This window comes from Hyperoodon ampullatus (genome assembly GCF_949752795.1).
Source record: "Hyperoodon ampullatus genome assembly, chromosome: 12".
Taxonomy (NCBI): domain Eukaryota; kingdom Metazoa; phylum Chordata; class Mammalia; order Artiodactyla; family Ziphiidae; genus Hyperoodon; species Hyperoodon ampullatus.
Window position 1 is genome coordinate 50,137,464 of NC_136925.1, and position 9,713 is coordinate 50,147,176.

General features: G+C 44.1%; 1 pseudogene across 1 annotated transcript; it reads left to right on the forward strand.

Moving 5' to 3' along the window:
- Nucleotides 1-349: 349 nt before the first annotated feature.
- On the forward strand, nt 350-7,853 carry LOC307061549 (TNF receptor-associated factor 1-like; annotated as a pseudogene). The gene is made up of 2 exons: nt 350-389; nt 6,653-7,853. The product of its transcript is annotated as a TNF receptor-associated factor 1-like (transcript).
- Nucleotides 7,854-9,713: the final 1,860 nt, after the last annotated feature.

A 9,713-nucleotide genomic window follows, 5' to 3' on the forward strand; every position in this document is an offset into this window, starting at 1 on the left:
CTTTTTGTTTAAGAGTCTCATTAATAAGAAGAGTCACTTGCAAACTTTTCAGAAATAATTTTTGGTATTTTTTCTCAATCTCCCTAAGAAATTCAGTCCTTTATTTCAATATTAATTTTTTCCTGCTTAATAGCTCTAGTGAGATCTTTTAAACAGTTTGATGTTTAAAATATTCTCTCTTTATTCTTAATAGGGATATTTTGTGTATTTTAATCTGGTCCAGTAATTTTGCTTTCTCTTTCATAGAGTTTACACTTGTACCCCTCAGATGTCTGTTTATTTTTTCCTTTGTGCTCATATTAGTGGAACTGCCATCTTTCTTGCTGGTGATGTGTACCTGAAGGGAGAGATGACAACTCAGATCCGAGCTGATACACCTCTTGGTAAAGGTAATGTGTGTTGGAGGGTGACCACAAAAGGAGAAGAGCGTCTGGTATTGCATTTTGTAACCTGCCCACCCTCAACCTGCGCCAAACACTGCTTTTTTCTGGAGGCTGTCTCTCCTTGTACTTACCCAGTAGGGGCTTGGTGATGGAAAGCCACTCAGTCCTTCTGCACTAGGCAGTTAGTCTATTCTTCCTACCTAACTTGGGGCCAATGGTGCCCAGATGAACTACCACCTGTTGCAGGTGCTTGACTGGAACTTAGGTTTTCTGTCCACTCCCATGAACCCAGTAGGGCAGAGGAGGCACTGAGCCAGCCAGTAAAATGTGAAGAGAGGAAAGTATAGAACTAGAAATATTTCCTCTAGGTTTTGTGGGACTTGACCCACCTTCTTGGTCTCCAAGGACTTTTCACAGTCTTTGATGTAGATTCTGGGATCCCTCAAAATTCTTTTTTACCTTTGTGGCATCTCCAGGTTTGGGCTCAGGGGAAAGATTGAAAAATCATGCTTGTTCATGATCCGATCCTGACCACTATACCAAGCTCTAGCCTGGAATGTACCTGCCTCCCAAATCTCCTCCCTTACATCTAGCTTAATGCTTCTTGTACTTTAGTTCCTTTCCCCAGGGAAGCATGATGCACAGATTAATATATATTTCCTTATACTTGTCTATATAGTGCTGACCATTGGGACTGTATAAGGATTTCTTCAGTAACTGGCCATCTCCCTAGATGTAAGGTCCGTGAGAGCAAGAAATATGTCTGTTTTGCTTGTTTACAGCTCTATCTCTGACATCTATCACAGCACGTAGACAATAGGTGAGACTCCATGAATATTTTTCAGAGGAAAAGTAAAGGGAAGAAGGAACAAAGATCTATTTTTGTTAAAATGGAACATAATGCATACCTATTCAAGAACAATCTACTTCTGAATTAGTCATGTCTGTAATATATAAAAAGTATGGAACCACAGACTGGCTTTATCCTGGATGCTAAATAACACTTGGCCTTCTCATTTTATTAATATCTTGTTATAGACCAAAATTAGATGAGTTTTTTGGAACAGAAACATAATATGTTACAACATCAAATAAAAATTAATTTTGTATTACCCATTGAGAATGAGTAATAAAGTGTTAAACATGTTTAAAACTATTATGAATGAGTCTTCAAAATTCCTAGGATGTAAAGAATTGTTTACTTAAATGTCTGAAAATGCATGTGAAAAATTAGCAAAACATTAAGCTTTCTTTGCTGAAAAAATGACCACAGTAAATTAGTGAGGTTTAAATAGTAGAGCAAAAAAGAAAAGAAAAGAAATGTTAGGTACACTTTCAAGATTCTCCTTCTAAACACTTTGACAGGTAAATAAGTTCTCCTATCTGTTCTAACATATAAATGAATTACTCAGACCATTGTCTACGTGTTTCCTGACCTGATAGTTCAGTTCCAGACACATTTCTCAGGTTCTCAGATGCTATTAGTTCATAAGCCTTTTTAAATAACAGACAATGTCAGGATATAAAATGAAGTTACAAGTTCAGACTCTTTTTCTTCTGGGGCATCAGGCTATGATAGAAACACTTGATGCTTGCATGTTACTCTCTTATTTAATCCACTCTTCCCTTTCTGGTACAATAATTTAATCTCGGATACATGAATGGACAAGACATCTCCCTCTCAACTCCCCCTCCCATATCTATCAAATTCTCCAGGGTTGTCATCTTCCTTTGTGACCTACAGTTAGAGGGTGAAGTCAATTGGTTTACAATGAAGCAAACAAGAAATTTTATCTACAGAATCTCTGCTTTCCTCAGTATGGATGTCTTTCACAACACAGTTTCTATTTAGCGCCAATTTGCTTTATTCTTCTTGCCTGTCATTGAGCCAACTTTCACTCCTTCATGTAAAATGCATACTTGTGGAAGTTATCAGCTACCAATTGAGGGAGTTCCAAGTGCTAGGAAGGAAAACAAAACAAAGTTCTCCAGGACACAAGGCTTACACTGATAAGTGTAAAGCACCAAATTAAGGTTAACTCACCTAACTTCAGAGCATGACTCAGAGACACAGATCGTGAGTCATGCGCTTTCATTGAGATAAGGCTGGCAATACACATAGAAAAGATCAGTGTATGCAAAAACAGGCTGAAAAAACGTATAACTCCATCATGAACAGACCAGCTTGTTGCAAAGATGTATATCATGACTAGGACTGTCATATTAATAAAGGTTAGTAGCATCTGTGAAGAAATCAGTGTTTCCAGTGCCCCAGAACAGAGTGCACTGTAGAATAGACGTTTTGTTTATACTGAGCTTGTCACTATGACTGTGAATATTTCCAGTATAAGGAGGAGTTTTGGTAATACTTAGTAGAACAAATAAGGCACTTGAAGACGGGCCATGAGGAGAGAGGTAAAAGCAGGGCACTTTATGCCAAGTCGTCTGTGCTCCTGGGCTCATTCTCACTATCTTCCCTGCCATCTGACTGGCCCAAGTCTATGGTTATGACTCCCTCCCTCCCCCACTTCGTGTGTTCTGCCAGCTTTTTGGTATGAAACTCTATTTTCCAATTCCTCTCTTTGTCATGCTATGGACCATATTGCTTTTTTCCACCCTTGGATTCATTTTCTGCCAACACTGCTAGGGATGTTACTAGAAATTTAGGTTACTCTGGAGTTTTATCTCCGGCTTTGTTTATTCCTTGTCTGCCACTTCCTCCACCCTCAACCATATACCAATACATGAACTCAAAGATTCTTCACTCTATTTTCTGACTCTATGAGGTATGTTAACCTCTCAGCCAGAATCAGTAGTGGATTTATTATAGATCTTACAGACAGAATCTACTGCGAGATGAAATGGACTGAAGGACTTTGATTCCTAGGTAAATGGGAAATAACATATAGATTCAGAGATCTGGAAACAGTTGAATGTGATAATTGGACATAGAGGTAAACAAGAGAAGTGGTTTTTTGTTTTTTTAAGAGAAGAGTGTCAGATGAGTGAGGATAATGCTTACACAAGTGAGGTAACAGCAAGACCACACAGAGGATGGCACTAGAGAGTGAGAGGGGATTTTATGCTGTGGAAGACCGTAAGAACACTAGTCTGAATTTTTGGTAGAAAAACACAGAAGACGAGAGATCAATGGTTATTTTTAGTTCATGTTTCTCCATTCACTAAATTACTGTATCTGTGAACAGGGCAGATCCCAGACTGTATAGGATAGATTCTGAATTCAAGCAAATCTGGTTTTAGGTCCCAGCTGTACTGGATACTGGTATGTGCATTTGGGCAAGTACTAACCCTCTTGGAGCCTTTGTAAAGCAGATGTAATACTTGTATCTGCTTCTTTGGAATAGTTGTTGTTGCTCACTGTCTGTTTCTACCTCCTAAACTCCTTCCCATCAAGATTTTGTCCCCATCATGCCATCCATCCTTGCTCTGGTCACCAGTAACATTCATGCTGCTAAATGCATGTATGGTCACTTCTCAGGACACATTTTACTTAACATGTCAGTTGCATTTGGCAGAGTTAAGGCCTCCTTCTTTCTCGATACACTTTTTTCTCTTGGCTTGGAGGACACCACGCTCTCCTGGTTTTCCTCCCATGCCACTGGTTGCTGCTTCTTGGTTTCCTCTTACTGGTTTGTCTTTTTCTGCCTGAACTTTCAATGTTGAAGTGCCACAGAGTTTAGTTCTTTTTCTTCTTCTCCATATGCATTCCCTCCCTTAGTGATCTCAACCAGTCTTGTGGATTTAAACTCTATGTATATGTCATAAGTCTCCCAAGTTTATGTCTTTAGCCCAGACCTCTGAACTTTAGACTTGCGTACCAAATTGCCTACTGAAAACCTCCATTTGGGTGGCTAATGGGGATCTCAAACTTCACATGTCCAAAATGGAACTTCTGGTCTTCTCTCCTTCAGCTCCTCCACCTGCAGTCTTCCCCCTATCACTTGATGATGATCCCAGGCCTACATTTTTGGAGTCAACCTTTTTCTTGCTCTTTCTCTCATATCCCACATCTGATCCATCAGCCAATCCTGTTGGCTCTACTTTCAAAATATATCTGATCATTTCTTCCTATTTCCTGTGGTCTTCCCCCAGCCCCAAATGCAACATCTTCACCTAGATTATTGCCATAGTTTTCTAACTGGACTCCCACTAGCCTCCCTGTTCTACTTGAACATGCCAAACATGTCCCCATCTTAATGCCTTGGAACTGGTTGTTCACTTCACTAAGAATAGTCTTTTCTTCAGATATTCTCATGGCCAACAACATTTACCCTTAAACCGTTGAGGATTGTTGTATTACAGACTCAGAGTGGCTTACCCTGATCATCTCATTTAAAATTGCAACCTGCCTCACCTCTGGCACTCTTAATCCTCCCCTTAAGCTGCTCCATTTTCCCATAGTAACCATCACTCTAAAAAAACTATATAATTTGTTTACTTATTATGATTACTGTTTATTACTTAACTTCTCCTGGTAGAAGATAAGTTTAAATAGGGCAGGGAGTTTTATCTGTTTGCTTCACTGCTGTATCCCAAGCACCTAGGAAAGGTGCACCTACTGACAGACAGTAGAGATTTAATAAATATTTGTTAACTTAAATAAAATTATCTATTGGTTTTAGAGGGTTTTGAGGGTTAAACAATATACTCTGGACCTTACATCAATACAGTACTTGGCCAATAGGGCCACAAAGAATGACAGCTATGAGCAAATATGTAGGATAAGAAAATTCTCCTGTCTTCAGTCTTCCCTTTCCCACTCCCTTTCACTCAATGTGGTCTTTAATTTTTCTTTTTTAAGACCCCAATAACCAGAAAATCCATGGAAAGAGTCCAATAAATTTAATCTTTGAAGCATTTGTATAAAGTAGATCTGTAAATTTGTTGATTATTTGATAACTTATGTCATATTCCAAAAGATTTCCATTTTGAAAGATGAAAGTAATCTTTAGTCAAAGGAATACATCTGAGAGTGGATTTTGGGGTTTCAGTGAACTGAATGAAAAAGGTATTCTAGGGATAGGGAAATTTTTATGATACATCTAAATCATATTACATAGTGTGGCGGTTGTTTCATCAAAGGTTAAGGGTGACCTAATATATTAAAAAATCTTTAAAGAAAATTAGTCCAAAAAAGCCCATGATTATAAATACTTCATTTGTCGGAAAATAGTTTGATGAAATTCAGTCCACGTTGACTAAACAGGTTGATGTTTTGACATCTTTCCTTACAATACAGAACAAATTCACTTCGATTTTTTCAAAAGTAGGATGATATATTTGGAAGTAACTGATCAATTTTCAAAGAATTTCTCCCCTGTGAATAATTATCTTCACTGTCTTCACTGGCTCTAATAATTATCTTCACTGGCTCTAATTCATTTTACTTAATTTTACACTATATAAATAAAGATTTTAAATGCAGCTTAAAATGATGGATACAAAAGATAAGCATTGTATATGCCCATTGAGATCACTATATTATTGATTCATTATTGAACATTCCTTGAGTTTTATTATATTATAAGTAGTGTATTAGAGAAGTAATATACAGCCCCAGGCCTCAGGTAGACATAGAGAAAATTAAGATAAAATGTAAAGATGCCACCAAGGGTCCTTGCACCACCGGAAGCTCCCGCGGGGGTGCTGGGAGGCGGCAGCGGCGCCAAGATGGGGTAACAGAGACCTGCTGTGCGAAAGTGACCTTTACCTAAGATACTCTGAGCAGAGCTAATATGCATGGAACTTGCATTTTTGGACCTGACTCCAGAACCCTGGGGATTTCCACTGGGGCGGCGAACACCCACACTGAGAATCCTAGGCTGCTCCGAGGTTGCAGGGAACATAGACAAGTCACCCACTGGGGGTCTCTCTGCCTCTGTCCCCCAGGCAGGAGGTGGAGGAAGCCAGCATCAGCCTGAGGTCCTCCGACAGGGGAAACTCTAACTGTAGTTCCTGAAAGTCCATGACATGGTTCCTTTTTCTCTCTGACTTGCTCTCCTCCTCCCTCTTGCTCAAAAGAATGACTGGCCACTCCTAGAGCCTGCAGTCACCATCCAGGGGATTTTTTTTCACCACAAAGGGTAATCCCTGTCTCATCCCTGCTGTGACGTTGAACCACACAAGCCAGCGAGAAGGTAAAATCATCAGATTCCTGCTCATCAGGGAGGGTGGCCCGGCCAGAACTCACCTCTTCTCTCAGCACAGATTCCGTGCGGCTGGTCCCCTCCCCAGAGGAGCTTGAACAGGGGCCCCCGATGAGAAGGAGTTCCCTTTGGGTGCCCCCACCGCTGCCAGGACCCACCAGAGCCCAGGCCCCTCTGCTGCATCGTCTGTCTCTCTGAGAACGTGAGGAATGGCGAGGATTGGGTCTGTCCCAAATGTAAAGGGGGTGACTCCCCATCCAAGAGGCCAGGAAGCCTTCTGTCTCAGAAGCAGGATCAGCCTGAGGTGGCTGAAGCTAGAGTGGGTGCCCCTTTGCTGGTGTAGGCTACTCCTTCAAGGGGAGCCCAAAGTTCATGCAGGAGCATGAGGTCACTGCCCAGGCCACACACCCGAACCTCCTGTTGGGGTTCGTGAAACCCAGCTGGGCTCTGGCCTGGGGTCTGGGCCCATGGCCCTGGAGTGGAATCTGTCAGACCTGCAGCTGCAGGGGCCTGTGGAGGCGGCTGGGGACCTAGAGGTGGACTGCTACCGGGCCCCCTGCTCCCAGAGCTAGGAGGAGCTGGCCCTGCAGCACTTCATGAAGGAGAAGCTCCTGACTGAGCTGGAGGGGAAGCTGTGCGTGTTTGAGAACATTGTCACTGTCCTCAACAAGAAGGTGGAGGCCTCCCACCTGGCCCTGGCCACCTCCATCCACCAGAGCCGACTGGACCATGAGCACATCCTGCGCTTGGAACGGAGGGTGGTGGAGCTGCAGCGGACCCCGGCCCAGAAAGACCAGGCCCTGGGCAAGCTGGAGCAGAGCTCCTGCCTCCTGGAAGAGGCCTCTATGATGGCACCTTCCTATGGAAGGTCACCAGTGCCACCAGGCGGTGCCATGAGTCAGCCTGTGGCAGGACCGTCAGCCTCTTCTCCCCGGCTTTCTACACTGCCACGTACGGATACAAGTTGTGTCTGCGGCTCTACCTGAATGGGGACGGGACGGGGAAGAGGACCCACCTGTCCCTCTTCATCGTGATCATGAGAGGGGAGTATGATGCTCTGCTGCCATGGCCTTTCCGGAACAAGGTCACTTTCATGCTGCTTGACCAGAACAACCATGAGCATGCCATTGACGCCTTCCGGCCCGACCTGAACTCAGCATCCTTCCAGCGGCCCCTGAGTGAAACCAGTGTGGCCAGTGGCTGCCCACTCTTCTTTCCCCTCAACAAGCTGCAGTCGCCCAAGCATGCCTACATGAAGGACGACACCATGTTCCTCAAGTGCATCATGGAGACAAATGCTTAGGGCAGGAGGGGCCAAGCAAGCTGCATGTGGGTCCCAAGGGATCCCCCTCTCAGACAGGGGTTCATCAAGATGACTGAGGTCTTGCCTTTGGTGCCCAAGATCCCAAGGCACAATGACGGGCCAGGGCTGGCATGGTGTGAGCCGAGCAGACAGATTGACAGTGACTAGCCATCAGCTTAGTGTGGCAGGACCTTGGAATGGGCCTGCAAAGGCAGAGGGTCCCAAAGCCAGTGGTGCAGGACTGATCCCCCTGCACTGACCATGCAGCACTGGAGTCCCGAGAGCCACCCCGGCCCTGAATGTTGAGATGGACTCAGTCCGAGATGGGGATGGTGTGGGGACCAGGCTGGGACGTGGATGGGGAGCTGGAGATGTGGGACCTCAGCAAAGAACCTTTGGGGATGGGAAGACCTCTGCAGGCCACAATGGAGTGTGAGCTTGCTCTCATCCTGCTTGGGATCAGAACCAGGACCAGGGGGTGGAAGTGACAGGGTGCCAGTGCGAATTCAATCTGTCCCAGCCTGGACCGAGTTCCCCAGCACTGGGGGTGAACAAGCAAAACCAGAGGGCTACGCTGGGGGGAGGGCATCAAATGGGGGGAAGGATGGTTTTGAAGACCTTCAAGGTTCCTTCCAGCCCAGAAAGTCTCTGACTCTAGGCCTCCTGGGCCAGATGAGGCCCAGTGCTGCAGGGGGTCTGGAAACATTCAGGAGCCCCATGCCCTCCAGTTTCCTGACTCACCTTCAGTACCACCAGGTGGGCTGAGCTGACCCACACAGCACCTGCCACCCTGGGCCTGGCAGTCCACTTGCCCTCTATGCAGAGCCACGCAGAGGCCCTGCGTCCTGTGAATCCCCCAGCTGAGCGTCCCTTCACCTCCTCCAGGTGAAACCAGGTCCCTAGCTCCCAGAGGCACCTGGAAGGAGCATGGAGAAGGAGAGGGGCACAGACTCTCCACACTGCCTGCCTGGGGGCCCCACCCTTGGCCATTTCCAGAATCCCGTGTCACCCGATGAACGAAGGTAACCACATCTCTAGTTGACGGATCAGGACTGCTGAACCACCTGCAGACGTTGTCCTTTTATATGTATAAAACCAAAGAAAGAATTAAAAAAAAAGTCACCAAAACTTCCCCATCGTCGATATTTAAGAGGGCATAAGCAACTGCCATGAGAGTATAAAGCCTCAGTCAAGAATGAGTATGGGTAGCACAGCTGGTTAGCACAGAATTTGGCACACTGGTTACACCGGCTTGCTACTGTTTTGGTCATTTCATTAACCTCACAGTAATATAATCCCTCATTTTAAACAATTGAATTTTGATATCTTATTTCTTTATGATGGGGTTTTGCTGTTAAGTTACAGCTTCTTTCTTTCTTTAACATTTCAAGCTATGAAACATCAAGAATTCACTTTGATGTAAAGTGTGAAGTCTGCATGAATTCTTGTCCATAGACATTCTTGGTCTATAGTTGGCAGCAGCCATCCCAGGACTCCGGAGAATACAAGGTATCCATTTTGTTGGCTCCCACTGGGGAGATGAGGAGCAGTGGATACTTTCATAAACAGAATTGCCTGGTATTCCCTTCCCAGCTTTGACATCCACTTTGTACCTCAACCCATACTTAATTGGGAATTTGAAAATGGGGGCCTAGTGAAGATGGGAACCATTTGCTAATTACATTACATCCAAGATAAGATTTTTTTTATGAATTATGTGAAACTTTACTATAGAAGAAATTATGGGAGAGTTTTCAAAATAGTCTTGGGGTGAAGAAGGCCTTTATAAGTGTGACATATTACCAAGAAGATATTAAAAGATTTACTGATAAATTTGAGTACGATAGGACCCACTATACA